Consider the following 14,449-nt stretch of genomic DNA (forward strand, 5'->3'; position numbering starts at 1 on the left):
CGCGAGACACCTGACACACACGCACACACACGCGCGCGACACCTGGCACACACACACGCGACACCTGACACACACACACACACACACACGTGACACCTGGCACACACACACGCGCGAGACACCTGGCACACACACACACACACACACACACACACACACACGACACCTGGCACACACACACACACACGACACCTGGCACACACACACACACGCGCGAGACACCTGGCACACACACACACACACGCGCGCGAGACACCTGGCACACACACGCGAGACACCTGGCACACACACACACACACGCGCGAGACACCTGGCACACACACACACACACACACGCGCGAGACACCTGGCACACACACACACACACACACACACGAGACACCTGACACACACACACACACACGCGAGAGACACCTGACACACGCACGCGCGCGAGAGAGACACCTGACACACACACGTGCGCGCGCGACACCTGGCACACACACACGTGCGCGCGCGACACCTGGCACACACACACGTGCGCGCGCGACACCTGGCCCACACACACGTGCGCGCGCGACACCTGGCCCACACACACGTGCGCGCGCGACACCTGGCCCACACACACGTGCGCGCGCGACACCTGGCCCACACACACGTGCGCGCGCGACACCTGGCCCACACACACGTGCGCGCGCGACACCTGGCCCACACACACGTGCGCGCGCGACACCTGGCCCCCACACACGTGCGCGCGCGCGCGACACCTGGCCCACACACACGTGCGCGCGACACCTGGCCCACAGCACACGTGCGCGCGACACCTGGCACACACACGTGCGCGCGCGACACCTGACACACACACACGTGCGCGCGCGACACCTGACACACACACACGTGCGCGCGCGACACCTGACACACACACACGTGCGCGCGAGACACCTGACACACACACACGCGCGCGAGACACCTGACACACACACACACACACACACACGAGACACCTGGCGCGCGCGCGCGCGAGAGAGACACCTGGCGCGCGCGAGAGAGACACCTGGCGCGCGCGAGAGAGAGACACCTGGCGTCGCGCGCGCGAGAGAGAGGACACCTGGCGCGCGCCGAGACACCTGGCGCGCGCGAGACACCTGGCGCGCGCGAGACACCTGGCTGCGCGCGAGACACCTGGCGCGCGCGAGACACCTGGCGCGCGCGAGAGAGACACCTGGCGCGCTGCGCGCGAGAGAGACACCTGGCGCGCGCAGCGAGAGAGACACCTGGCGCGCGCGCGCGAGAGAGAGACACCTGGCGCGCGCGCGAGAGAGAGACACCTGGCGCGCGCGCGAGAGACACCTGGCGCGCGGCAGCGCGAGAGAGACCTGGCGCGCGCGCGTGCGAGAGAGACACCTGGCGCGCGCGCGAGACACCTGGCGCGCGAGAGAGACACCTGGCGCGCGCGCGCGAGAGAGGACACCTGGCGCGCGCGCGCGGAGAGAGACACCTGGCGCGCGCGCGAGAGAGACACCTGGCGCGCGCTCGCGCGAGAGAGACACCTGGCGCGCGAGAGAGACACCTGGCGCGCGAGAGAGACACCTGGCGCGCGCGCGGAGACACCTGGCGCGCGAGAGAGACACCTGGCTGCGCGCGAGAGAGACACCTGGCGCGCGCGCGAGAGAGACACCTGGCGCGCGCGCGCGAGAGAGACACCTGGCGCGCGCGCGCGAGAGAGACACCTGGCGCGCGCGCGCTGCGAGAGAGACACCTGGCGCGCGCGCGCGCGAGAGAGACACCTGGCCGCGCTGAGCGCGCGCGCGAGAGAGACACCTGGCGCGCGCGCGCGAGAGAGAGACACCTGGCGCGCGCGCGCGCAGAGAGAGACACCTGGCGCGCGCGCGCGCGAGAGAGACACCTGGCAGCGCTGCGCGCGCGAGAGAGACACCTGGCGCGCTGCGCGCGCGAGAGAGACACCTGGCGCGCGCGCGCGCGAGAGAGACACCTGGCGCTGCGCGCGCGCGCGAGAGAGACACCTGGCGCGCGCGCGCGCGAGAGAGACACCTGGCGCGCGCGAGAGAGACACCTGGCTCGCGGCGCGCGCGGAGAGAGACACCTGGCGCGCGCGAGAGAGACACCTGGCAGCGCGCGCGAGAGAGACACCTGGCGCGCGCGCGAGAGAGACACCTGGCGCGCGCGCGAGAGAGACACCTGGCGCGCGCGCGAGAGAGGACACCTGGCGCGCGCGCGAGAGAGACACCTGGCGCGCGCGCGAGAGACACCTGGCGCGCGCGAGAGAGACACCTGGCGCGCGCGCGAGAGAGACACCTGGCGCGCGCGCGAGAGAGACACCTGGCGCGCGCGCGAGAGAGACACCTGGCGCGCGCGCGCGAGAGACACCTGGCCGCGCGCGAGAGAGACACTGGCGCGCGCGCGAGAGAGACACCTGGCGCGCGCGCGCGCGCGAGAGAGACACCTGGCGCGCGCGCGCGCGAGAGAGACACCTGGCGCCGCGCGCTGCGCGCGAGAGAGACACCTGGCGCGCGCGCGCGCGAGAGAGACACCTGGCGCGCGCTGCGCGCGAGACACCTGGCGCGCGCAGCGAGAGAGACACCTGGCGCGCGCGCGCGCGAGAGAGACACCTGGCGCGCGCAGCGCGAGAGAGACACCTGGCGCGCGCGCGCGCTAGAGAGAGACACCTGGCGCGCGCGCGCGCGAGAGAGACACCTGGCGCGCGCGCGCGCGCGAGAGAGACACCTGGCGCGCGCGCGCGCGCGCGAGAGAGACACCTGGCGCGCGCGCGCGCGAGAGAGACACCCTGGCGCGCGCGCGAGAGAGACACCTGGCGCGCGCGCGAGAGAGACACCTGGCGCGCGCGCGAGAGAGACACCTGGCGCGCGCGAGAGAGACACCTGGCGCGCGCGCGCGCGCGAGAGAGACACTGCGCGCAGCGCGAGAGAGACACCTGGCGCGCGCGCGCGAGAGACACCTGGCGCGCGCGCGCGAGAGAGACACCTGGCGCGCGCGCGCGAGAGAGACACCTGGCGCGCGCGCGCGAGAGAGACACCTGGCGCGCGCGCGCGAGAGAGACACCTGGCAAGCGCGCGCGAGAGAGACACCTGGCGCGCGCGAGAGAGACACCTGGCGCGCGCGAGAGAGAGACACCTGGCGCGCGCGAGAGAGAGACACCTGGCGCGCGCGAGAGAGACACCTGGCCGCAGCGCGAGAGAGAGACACCTGGCGCGGCGCGCGAGAGAGAGAGACACCTGGCGCGCGCGCGAGAGAGAGACACCTGGCGCGCGCGCGAGAGAGAGACAACCTGGCGCGCGCGCGAGAGAGAGACACCTGGCGCGCGCGCGAGAGAGAGACACTGGCGCGCGCGCGAGAGAGAGACACCTGGCGCGCTGCGCGAGAGAGAGACACCTGGCGCGCGCGCGAGAGAGAGACACCTGGCGCGCGCGCGAGAGAGAGACACCTGGCGCGCGCGCGAGAGAGAGACACCTGGCGCGCGCGCGAGGAGAGACACCTGGCGCGGCCGCGCGAGAGAGACACCTGGCGCGCGCGGAGAGAGACACCTGGCGCGCGCGAGAGAGAGACACCTGGCGCGCGCGCGAGAGAGACACCTGGCGCGCGCGCGAGAGAGACACCTGGCGCGCGCGCGAGAGAGACACCTGGCGCGCGCGAGAGAGACACCTGGCGCGCGCGAGAGAGACACCTGGCGCGCGCGAGAGAGACACCTGGCGCGCGCGAGAGAGACACCTGGCGCGCGCGCGAGAGAGACACCTGGCGCGCGCGCGAGAGAGACACCTGGCGCGCGCGCGAGAGAGACACCTGGCGCGCGCGAGAGAGACACCTGGCGCGCGCGAGAGAGACACCTGGCGCGCGCGAGAGAGACACCTGGCGCGCGCGAGAGAGACACCTGGCGCGCGCGAGAGAGACACCTGGCGCGCGCGCGCGCGAGAGAGACACCTGGGCGCGCGCGCGAGAGAGAGACACCTGGCGCGCGCGCGCGAGCGCGAGAGAGAGACACCTGGCGCGCGCGCGCGAGAGAGACACCTGGCGCGCGCGAGCGCGCGAGAGAGACACCTGGCGCGCGCGCGAGAGAGACACCTGGCGCGCGCGCGAGAGACACCTGGCGCGCGCGCGAGAGAGACACCTGGCGCGCGCGCGAGAGAGACACCTGGCGCGCGCGCGAGAGAGACACCTGGCGCGCGCGGCGAGAGAGACACCTGGCGCGCGTGCGCGCGAGAGAGAGACACCTGGCGCGCGCGAGAGAGACACCTGGCGCGCTGCGCGCGAGAGAGACACCTGGCGCGCGAGAGAGACACCTGGCGCGCGCGCGAGAGAGAGACACCTGGCGCGCGCGCGCGCGCGCGAGAGAGACACCTGGCGCGCGCGCGAGAGAGAGAGACACCTGGCGCGCGCGCGAGAGAGAGAGACACCTGGCGCGCGCGCGCGAGAGAGAGAGACACCTGGCGCGCGCGCGCGAGAGAGAGAGACACCTGGCGCGCGCGAGAGAGAGAGACACCTGGCGCGCGCGCGCGCGAGAGAGAGAGACACCTGGCGCGCGCGAGAGAGAGAGACACCTGGCGCGCGCGAGAGAGAGACACCTGGCGCGCGCGAGAGAGAGAGACACCTGGCGCGCGCGAGAGAGAGAGAGACACCTGGCGCGCGCGCGAGAGAGAGAGAGACACCTGGCGCGCGCGCGAGAGAGAGAGACACCTGGCGCGCGCGCGAGAGAGAGAGACACCTGGCGCGCGCGCGAGAGAGAGAGAGACACCTGGCGCGCGCGCGAGAGAGAGAGAGACACCTGGCGCGCGCGCGAGAGAGAGAGAGACACCTGGCGCGCGCGCACGAGAGAGAGAGACACCTGGCGCGCGCGAGAGAGAGAGAGACCTGGCGCGCGAGAGAGAGACACCTGGCGCGCGAGAGAGAGACACCTGGCGCGCGCGCGCGAGAGAGAGAGAGAGAGAGAGACACCTGGCGCGCGCGCGAGAGACACCTGGCGCGCGCGCGAGAGAGAGACACCTGGCGCGCGCGAGCGAGAGACACCTGGCGCGCGAGACACCTGGCGACACACACACACGCGCGAGACACCTGGCACACACACACACACACACGCGCGCGCGAGAGACACCTGGCACACACACACACACACACGCGCGCGACAGACACCTGGCTCACACGCGCGCGCGAGAGACACCTGGCACACACACACACGAGACACCTGGCACACACACACACACACACGCGCGAGTCACCTGGCAGGCACACACACGCGCGCGAGACACCTGGCACACACACACACACACGAGACACCTGGCACACACACACACGCGAGACACCTGGCACACACACGCGCGAGACACCTGGCGCGCGCGCGCACACACACACGCGCGAGAGAGAGAGACACCTGGCACACACACACACACACACGCACACACGCGAGACACCTGGCACACACACGAGACACCTGGCACACACACACACACGCGCGCGAGACACCTGGCACACACACACACACACACACACGCGAGACACCTGGCACACACACATGCGCGCGAGACACCTGACACACACACACACACGCGCGAGACACCTGGCGCGCGCGCACACACACACACGCGCGCGAGAGAGAGACACCTGGCACACACACACACACGCGAGACACCTGGCACACACACACACACACACGCGAGACACCTGGCACACACACACACATGCGCGCGCGCGCGCGTGCTAGACACTTGGCACACACACACGTGCGCGCGAGTCACCTGGCACACACACGTGCGCGCGCGCGAGACACCTGGCACACACAAGTGGATTTCTCAGGCTACTGGGGGAAATCTGTTTTCCTACCTTTGCCCGCACCAGTTCCTGAACGGAAATATGCTGGTCCAGTGGTCAAATCTTTTCGACCTCAGTCCTTTCGAGGCCGTGCTAGAGGAACAACCATACAGACAAGACGTGGTTTCCAACAAACCACTAACCGTCGTCTGGACACAAAGTCCGCTGACAAGCCAGTGGCATGACGGGCTTCCAGGCCATCTTGGATCTTCAGTTGTGGGAGCACGTCTTCAAACGTTTAACTTGGCATGGTTTCAAACATCCACAGATGGGTGGATCCGCAATTTAGTGTTACACGATACAGTTCGATCTGTCTTCCACAAATGCGGTTTTTCAAGACAGGCCTGCCTGTGTCAGAAGACAAAAAGGCTGTTCTGCAGACCGTGATTCAGTCTCTCATAGATTCTGCAGTTTTCATTCCAGTTCACTGTGAATGCCAAATTGCTTTCTCACAAATATTTAAAATGCCCACTCTAATATATACTGCAGACGCCAGGCACATCTTATTGCCATATACGATAAAAGTGCGCTGTACATCGCAAAACACTGCATCCCATAAGAGAAAACAATACACCCACACACTATCTGAGTTTTCAAAGCTCATTGATGTATATATTTGTTATTAAAAGGATATGGATTCAATATATTACAATGTACAGTATACACATAATTACATGGTTACAACTCAGACAGTAAGCAGTTAAAACATACAGTTACAGGCCAGCGATACAATTACCATTCCCTCAACGCATCTTTTGTCTCTCTCTGTAAAAATCATGCAGGCACTGGTCTGCCAGCAACTCCTTCATCCTCTGAGACAAAAACAGGAACTGCCCTCCTGTGTGATCAGCAATGTGTTATCTAGTTTTTGGGGAAGGGGACTCTCATTCATGATGAGTCACTAGTCTCTTTGTATATGCTAATCAGGTTTGGGGATGTCCAAAGGGGCTGGCCTGAGCTTCCTGTCCACTACCTGTTTGGAATGTCTATTGTTCTAATAAAAGTGGTTTTAGCTTTTATACATTTAATCATAATTATTTGTTGCAAAGTCCTACAACTTAATAACAAGTATCAAATGAATCTACACATTAATCTGGTTGCTTAAATACCAAATATGACAGGTGTATCTGGCTACGTTCCCATAATACACATACATGACATTACTTCATTATATAATTTTAAATCATGATGTCTGGCGCTTGATATTATTATAATTATGTACTGCATGAAATAAGTGTCTAATCCATCTCTGTGGCATGTCCGTGTAAATGCGTGTGTTACCATATATTGCTGTGCGTATTTGCAAGTATAGTGACTCATAATGTGTGTGGTTTGTATGTTCTTTTTATGTAATATTTTTGACTTCGACAGTCCACCCTTTGGCAGCAAACAATAACTGCCACCAATTATTAACATAAGGGGGAAAAAAATAAAAGAAAAGAGAAATAGAACAAAAACAACTCTTGTTCATAACAAATCAATTACAATGACTGGTCTTTCTGCAATCCTTTAGTACGCTCAGTTTAACAGTGCCGCCTCTCAGTCTTCACGGAACAGAGTCTCTGGTGATACTTTTGCGATCTCACTCCATTTACGAGTTCCTTCCGGACTACCGACTTTCCTGATGGGAATAGTGGACCCAAGTCTCTCGGCTACTTTCACTGGGATAGTGCTGTCAACAAAACTTGGTATGGTCCTTCCCACCTGTCTATTAGGCAACCTGAGCGTAAGAACAATCACACAGTCTCTTGGTTCACAATCAAGACAGTATTTGGCATACCAGCGCGCGAGAGAGAGACTCCTGGCGCGCGCGCGCGAGAGAGAGAGACACCTGGCGCGCGCGCGAGAGAGAGAGACACCTGGCGCGCGCGCGAGAGAGAGACACCTGGCGCAGCGCGCGAGAGAGAGACACCTGGCGCGCGTGCGAGAGAGAGAGAGAGAGACACCTGGCGCGCGAGAGAGAGAGACACCTGGCGCGCGCGCGCGAGAGAGAGAGAGACACCTGGCGCGCGAGAGAGAGAGACACCTGGCGCGCGCGCGCGAGAGAGAGACACCTGGCGCGCGCGCGCGAGAGAGAGACACCTGGCGCGCGCGAGAGAGAGAGACACCTGGCGCGCGCGAGAGAGACACCTGGCGCGCGCGAGAGAGACACCTGGCGCGCAGCGCGCGCGAGAGAGACACCTGGCGCGCGAGAGAGACACCTGGCGCGCGCGCGAGAGAGAGACACCTGGCGCGCGCGCGCGCGCGCGAGAGAGACACCTGGCGCGCGCGCGAGAGAGAGAGACACCTGGCGCGCGCGCGCGCGCGAGAGAGAGAGACACCTGGCGCGCGCGCGAGAGAGAGAGACACCTGGCGCGCGCGCGCGAGAGAGAGAGACACCTGGCGCGCGCGAGAGAGAGAGACACCTGGCGCGCGCGCGCGCGCGAGAGAGAGAGACACCTGGCGCGCGCTGCGCGCGAGAGAGAGAGACACCTGGCGCGCGCGAGAGAGAGAGACACCTGGCGCGCGCGAGAGAGAGACACCTGGCGCGCGCGAGAGAGAGAGACACCTGGCGCGCGCGAGAGAGAGAGAGACACCTGGCGCGCGCGCGAGAGAGAGAGAGACACCTGGCGCGCGCGCGAGAGAGAGAGACACCTGGCGCGCGCGCGAGAGAGAGAGAGACACCTGGCGCGCGCGCGAGAGAGAGAGAGACACCTGGCGCGCGCGCGAGAGAGAGAGAGACACCTGGCGCGCGCGCGCGAGAGAGAGAGAGACACCTGGCGCGCGCGCACGAGAGAGAGAGACACCTGGCGCGCGCGAGAGAGAGACCTGGCGCGCGAGAGAGAGACACCTGGCGCGCGAGAGAGAGACACCTGGCGCGCGCGCGCGAGAGAGAGAGAGAGAGAGAGACACCTGGCGCGCGCGCGAGAGACACCTGGCGCGCGCGCGAGAGAGAGACACCTGGCGCGCGCGAGCGAGAGACACCTGGCGCGCGAGACACCTGGCGACACACACACACACGCGCGAGACACCTGGCACACACACACACACACACACACGCGCGCGCGCGAGAGACACCTGGCACACACACACACACACACGCGCGCGACAGACACCTGGCTCACACGCGCGCGCGAGAGACACCTGGCACACACACACACACACGAGACACCTGGCACACACACACACACACACGCGCGAGTCACCTGGCAGGCACACACACGCGCGCGAGACACCTGGCACACACACACACACACGAGACACCTGGCACACACACACACGCGAGACACCTGGCACACACACGCGCGAGACACCTGGCGCGCGCGCGCGCACACACACACGCGCGAGAGAGAGAGACACCTGGCACACACACACACACACACGCACACACGCGAGACACCTGGCACACACACGAGACACCTGGCACACACACACACGCGCGCGAGACACCTGGCACACACACACACACACACACGCGAGACACCTGGCACACACACATGCGCGCGAGACACCTGACACACACACACACACGCGCGAGACACCTGGCGCGCGCGCACACACACACACGCGCGCGAGAGAGAGACACCTGGCACACACACACACACGCGAGACACCTGGCACACACACACACACACACGCGAGACACCTGGCACACACACACACATGCGCGCGCGCGCGCGCGTGCTAGACACTTGGCACACACACACGTGCGCGCGAGTCACCTGGCACACACACGTGCGCGCGCGCGAGACACCTGGCACACACAAGTGGATTTCTCAGGCTACTGGGGGAAATCTGTTTTCCTACCTTTGCCCGCACCAGTTCCTGAACGGAAATATGCTGGTCCAGTGGTCAAATCTTTTCGACCTCAGTCCTTTCGAGGCCGTGCTAGAGGAACAACCATACAGACAAGACGTGGTTTCCAACAAACCACTAACCGTCGTCTGGACACAAAGTCCGCTGACAAGCCAGTGGCATGACGGGCTTCCAGGCCATCTTGGATCTTCAGTTGTGGGAGCACGTCTTCAAACGTTTAACTTGGCATGGTTTCAAACATCCACAGATGGGTGGATCCGCAATTTAGTGTTACACGATACAGTTCGATCTGTCTTCCACAAATGCGGTTTTTCAAGACAGGCCTGCCTGTGTCAGAAGACAAAAAGGCTGTTCTGCAGACCGTGATTCAGTCTCTCATAGATTCTGCAGTTTTCATTCCAGTTCACTGTGAATGCCAAATTGCTTTCTCACAAATATTTAAAATGCCCACTCTAATATATACTGCAGACGCCAGGCACATCTTATTGCCATATACGATAAAAGTGCGCTGTACATCGCAAAACACTGCATCCCATAAGAGAAAACAATACACCCACACACTATCTGAGTTTTCAAAGCTCATTGATGTATATATTTGTTATTAAAAGGATATGGATTCAATATATTACAATGTACAGTATACACATAATTACATGGTTACAACTCAGACAGTAAGCAGTTAAAACATACAGTTACAGGCCAGCGATACAATTACCATTCCCTCAACGCATCTTTTGTCTCTCTCTGTAAAAATCATGCAGGCACTGGTCTGCCAGCAACTCCTTCATCCTCTGAGACAAAAACAGGAACTGCCCTCCTGTGTGATCAGCAATGTGTTATCTAGTTTTTGGGGAAGGGGACTCTCATTCATGATGAGTCACTAGTCTCTTTGTATATGCTAATCAGGTTTGGGGATGTCCAAAGGGGCTGGCCTGAGCTTCCTGTCCACTACCTGTTTGGAATGTCTATTGTTCTAATAAAAGTGGTTTTAGCTTTTATACATTTAATCATAATTATTTGTTGCAAAGTCCTACAACTTAATAACAAGTATCAAATGAATCTACACATTAATCTGGTTGCTTAAATACCAAATATGACAGGTGTATCTGGCTACGTTCCCATAATACACATACATGACATTACTTCATTATATAATTTTAAATCATGATGTCTGGCGCTTGATATTATTATAATTATGTACTGCATGAAATAAGTGTCTAATCCATCTCTGTGGCATGTCCGTGTAAATGCGTGTGTTACCATATATTGCTGTGCGTATTTGCAAGTATAGTGACTCATAATGTGTGTGGTTTGTATGTTCTTTTTATGTAATATTTTTGACTTCGACAGTCCACCCTTTGGCAGCAAACAATAACTGCCACCAATTATTAACATAAGGGGGAAAAAAATAAAAGAAAAGAGAAATAGAACAAAAACAACTCTTGTTCATAACAAATCAATTACAATGACTGGTCTTTCTGCAATCCTTTAGTACGCTCAGTTTAACAGTGCCGCCTCTCAGTCTTCACGGAACAGAGTCTCTGGTGATACTTTTGCGATCTCACTCCATTTACGAGTTCCTTCCGGACTACCGACTTTCCTGCAATGGGAATAGTGGACCCAAGTCTCTCGGCTACTTTCACTGGGATAGTGCTGTCAACAAAACTTGGTATGGTCCTTCCCACCTGTCTATTAGGCAACCTGAGCGTAAGAACAATCACACAGTCTCTTGGTTCACAATCAAGACAGTATTTGGCATACCAGCGCGCGAGAGAGAGACTCCTGGCGCGCGCGCGCGAGAGAGAGAGACACCTGGCGCGCGCGCGAGAGAGAGAGACACCTGGCGCGCGCGCGAGAGAGAGACACCTGGCGCGCGCGCGAGAGAGAGACACCTGGCGCGCGTGCGAGAGAGAGAGAGAGAGACACCTGGCGCGCGAGAGAGAGAGACACCTGGCGCGCGCGCGCGCGAGAGAGAGAGAGACACCTGGCGCGCGAGAGAGAGAGACACCTGGCGCGCGCGCGCGAGAGAGAGACACCTGGCGCGCGCGCGCGAGAGAGAGACACCTGGCGCGCGCGAGAGAGAGAGACACCTGGCGCGCGCGAGAGAGAGAGACACCTGGCGCGCGCGCGAGAGAGAGAGAGACACCTGGCGCGCGAGAGAGAGAGACACCTGGCGCGCGAGAGAGAGAGAGACACCTGGCGCGCGAGAGAGAGAGACACCTGGCGCGCGAGAGAGAGAGACACCTGGCGCGCGAGAGAGAGACACCTGGCGCGCGAGAGAGAGAGACACCTGGCGCGCGCGAGAGAGAGAGACAGACACCTGGCGCGCGAGAGAGAGAGACACCTGGCGCGCGCGCGCGAGAGAGAGACACCTGGCGCGCGCGAGAGAGAGAGACACCTGGCGCGCGCGAGAGAGAGAGAGACACCTGGCGCGCGCGAGAGAGAGACACCTGGCGCGCGCGCGAGAGAGAGACACCTGGCGCGCGCGAGAGAGAGAGAGACACCTGGCGCGCGCGAGAGAGAGACACCTGGCGCGCGAGAGAGAGAGACACCTGGCGCGCGCGAGAGAGAGAGAGAGACACCTGGCGCGCGCGAGAGAGAGAGACACCTGGCGCGCGAGAGAGAGAGAGACACCTGGCGCGCGAGAGAGAGAGACACCTGGCGCGCGCGAGAGAGAGAGACACCTGGCGCGCGCAGCGCGCGAGAGACAGAGAGAGACACCTGGCGCGCGAGAGAGAGACACCTGGCGCGCGCGAGCGAGAGACACCTGGCGCGCGAGACACCTGGCGACACACACACACACGCGCGAGACACCTGGCACACACACACGCGCGCAGCGCGAGAGAGACACCTGGCACACACACACGCGCGCGACAGACACCTGGCTCACACGCGCGCGCGAGAGACACCTGGCACACACACACGAGACACCTGGCACACACACACACACACACACGCGCGAGTCACCTGGCACACACACACACGCGCGCGAGACACCTGGCACACACACACACACACACGAGACACCTGGCACACACACACACACACACGCGAGACACCTGGCACACACACGCGCGAGACACCTGGCGCGCAGCGCGCACACACACACGCGCGCGCGAGAGAGAGAGACACCTGGCACACACACACACACACACACACACGCACACACGCGAGACACCTGGCACACACACACGAGACACCTGGCACACACACACACGCGCGCGAGACACCTGGCACACACACACACACACGCGAGACACCTGGCACACACACATGCGCGCGAGACACCTGACACACACACACACACGCGCGAGACACCTGGCGCGCGCACACACACACACACACACACACACGCGCGCGCGAGAGAGAGACACCTGGCACACACACACACACACACGCGAGACACCTGGCACACACACACACACACGCGAGACACCTGGCACACACACACATGCGCGCGCGCGCGTGCTAGACACCTGGCACACACACACGTGCGCGCGAGTCACCTGGCACACACACGTGCGCGCGCGCGAGACACCTGGCACACACAAGTGGATTTCTCAGGCTACTGGGGGAAATCTGTTTTCCTACCTTTGCCCGCACCAGTTCCTGAACGGAAATATGCTGGTCCAGTGGTCAAATCTTTTCGACCTCAGTCCTTTCGAGGCCGTGCTAGAGGAACAACCATACAGACAAGACGTGGTTTCCAACAAACCACTAACCGTCGTCTGGACACAAAGTCCGCTGACAAGCCAGTGGCATGACGGGCTTCCAGGCCATCTTGGATCTTCAGTTGTGGGAGCACGTCTTCAAACGTTTAACTTGGCATGGTTTCAAACATCCACAGATGGGTGGATCCGCAATTTAGTGTTACACGATACAGTTCGATCTGTCTTCCACAAATGCGGTTTTTCAAGACAGGCCTGCCTGTGTCAGAAGACAAAAAGGCTGTTCTGCAGACCGTGATTCAGTCTCTCATAGATTCTGCAGTTTTCATTCCAGTTCACTGTGAATGCCAAATTGCTTTCTCACAAATATTTAAAATGCCCACTCTAATATATACTGCAGACGCCAGGCACATCTTATTGCCATATACGATAAAAGTGCGCTGTACATCGCAAAACACTGCATCCCATAAGAGAAAACAATACACCCACACACTATCTGAGTTTTCAAAGCTCATTGATGTATATATTTGTTATTAAAAGGATATGGATTCAATATATTACAATGTACAGTATACACATAATTACATGGTTACAACTCAGACAGTAAGCAGTTAAAACATACAGTTACAGGCCAGCGATACAATTACCATTCCCTCAACGCATCTTTTGTCTCTCTCTGTAAAAATCATGCAGGCACTGGTCTGCCAGCAACTCCTTCATCCTCTGAGACAAAAACAGGAACTGCCCTCCTGTGTGATCAGCAATGTGTTATCTAGTTTTTGGGGAAGGGGACTCTCATTCATGATGAGTCACTAGTCTCTTTGTATATGCTAATCAGGTTTGGGGATGTCCAAAGGGGCTGGCCTGAGCTTCCTGTCCACTACCTGTTTGGAATGTCTATTGTTCTAATAAAAGTGGTTTTAGCTTTTATACATTTAATCATAATTATTTGTTGCAAAGTCCTACAACTTAATAACAAGTATCAAATGAATCTACACATTAATCTGGTTGCTTAAATACCAAATATGACAGGTGTATCTGGCTACGTTCCCATAATACACATACATGACATTACTTCATTATATAATTTTAAATCATGATGTCTGGCGCTTGATATTATTATAATTATGTACTGCATGAAATAAGTGTCTAATCCATCTCTGTGGCAT

Source organism: Pseudophryne corroboree, chromosome 5 (assembly GCF_028390025.1).
Source record: "Pseudophryne corroboree isolate aPseCor3 chromosome 5, aPseCor3.hap2, whole genome shotgun sequence".
Lineage (NCBI taxonomy): Eukaryota > Metazoa > Chordata > Amphibia > Anura > Myobatrachidae > Pseudophryne > Pseudophryne corroboree.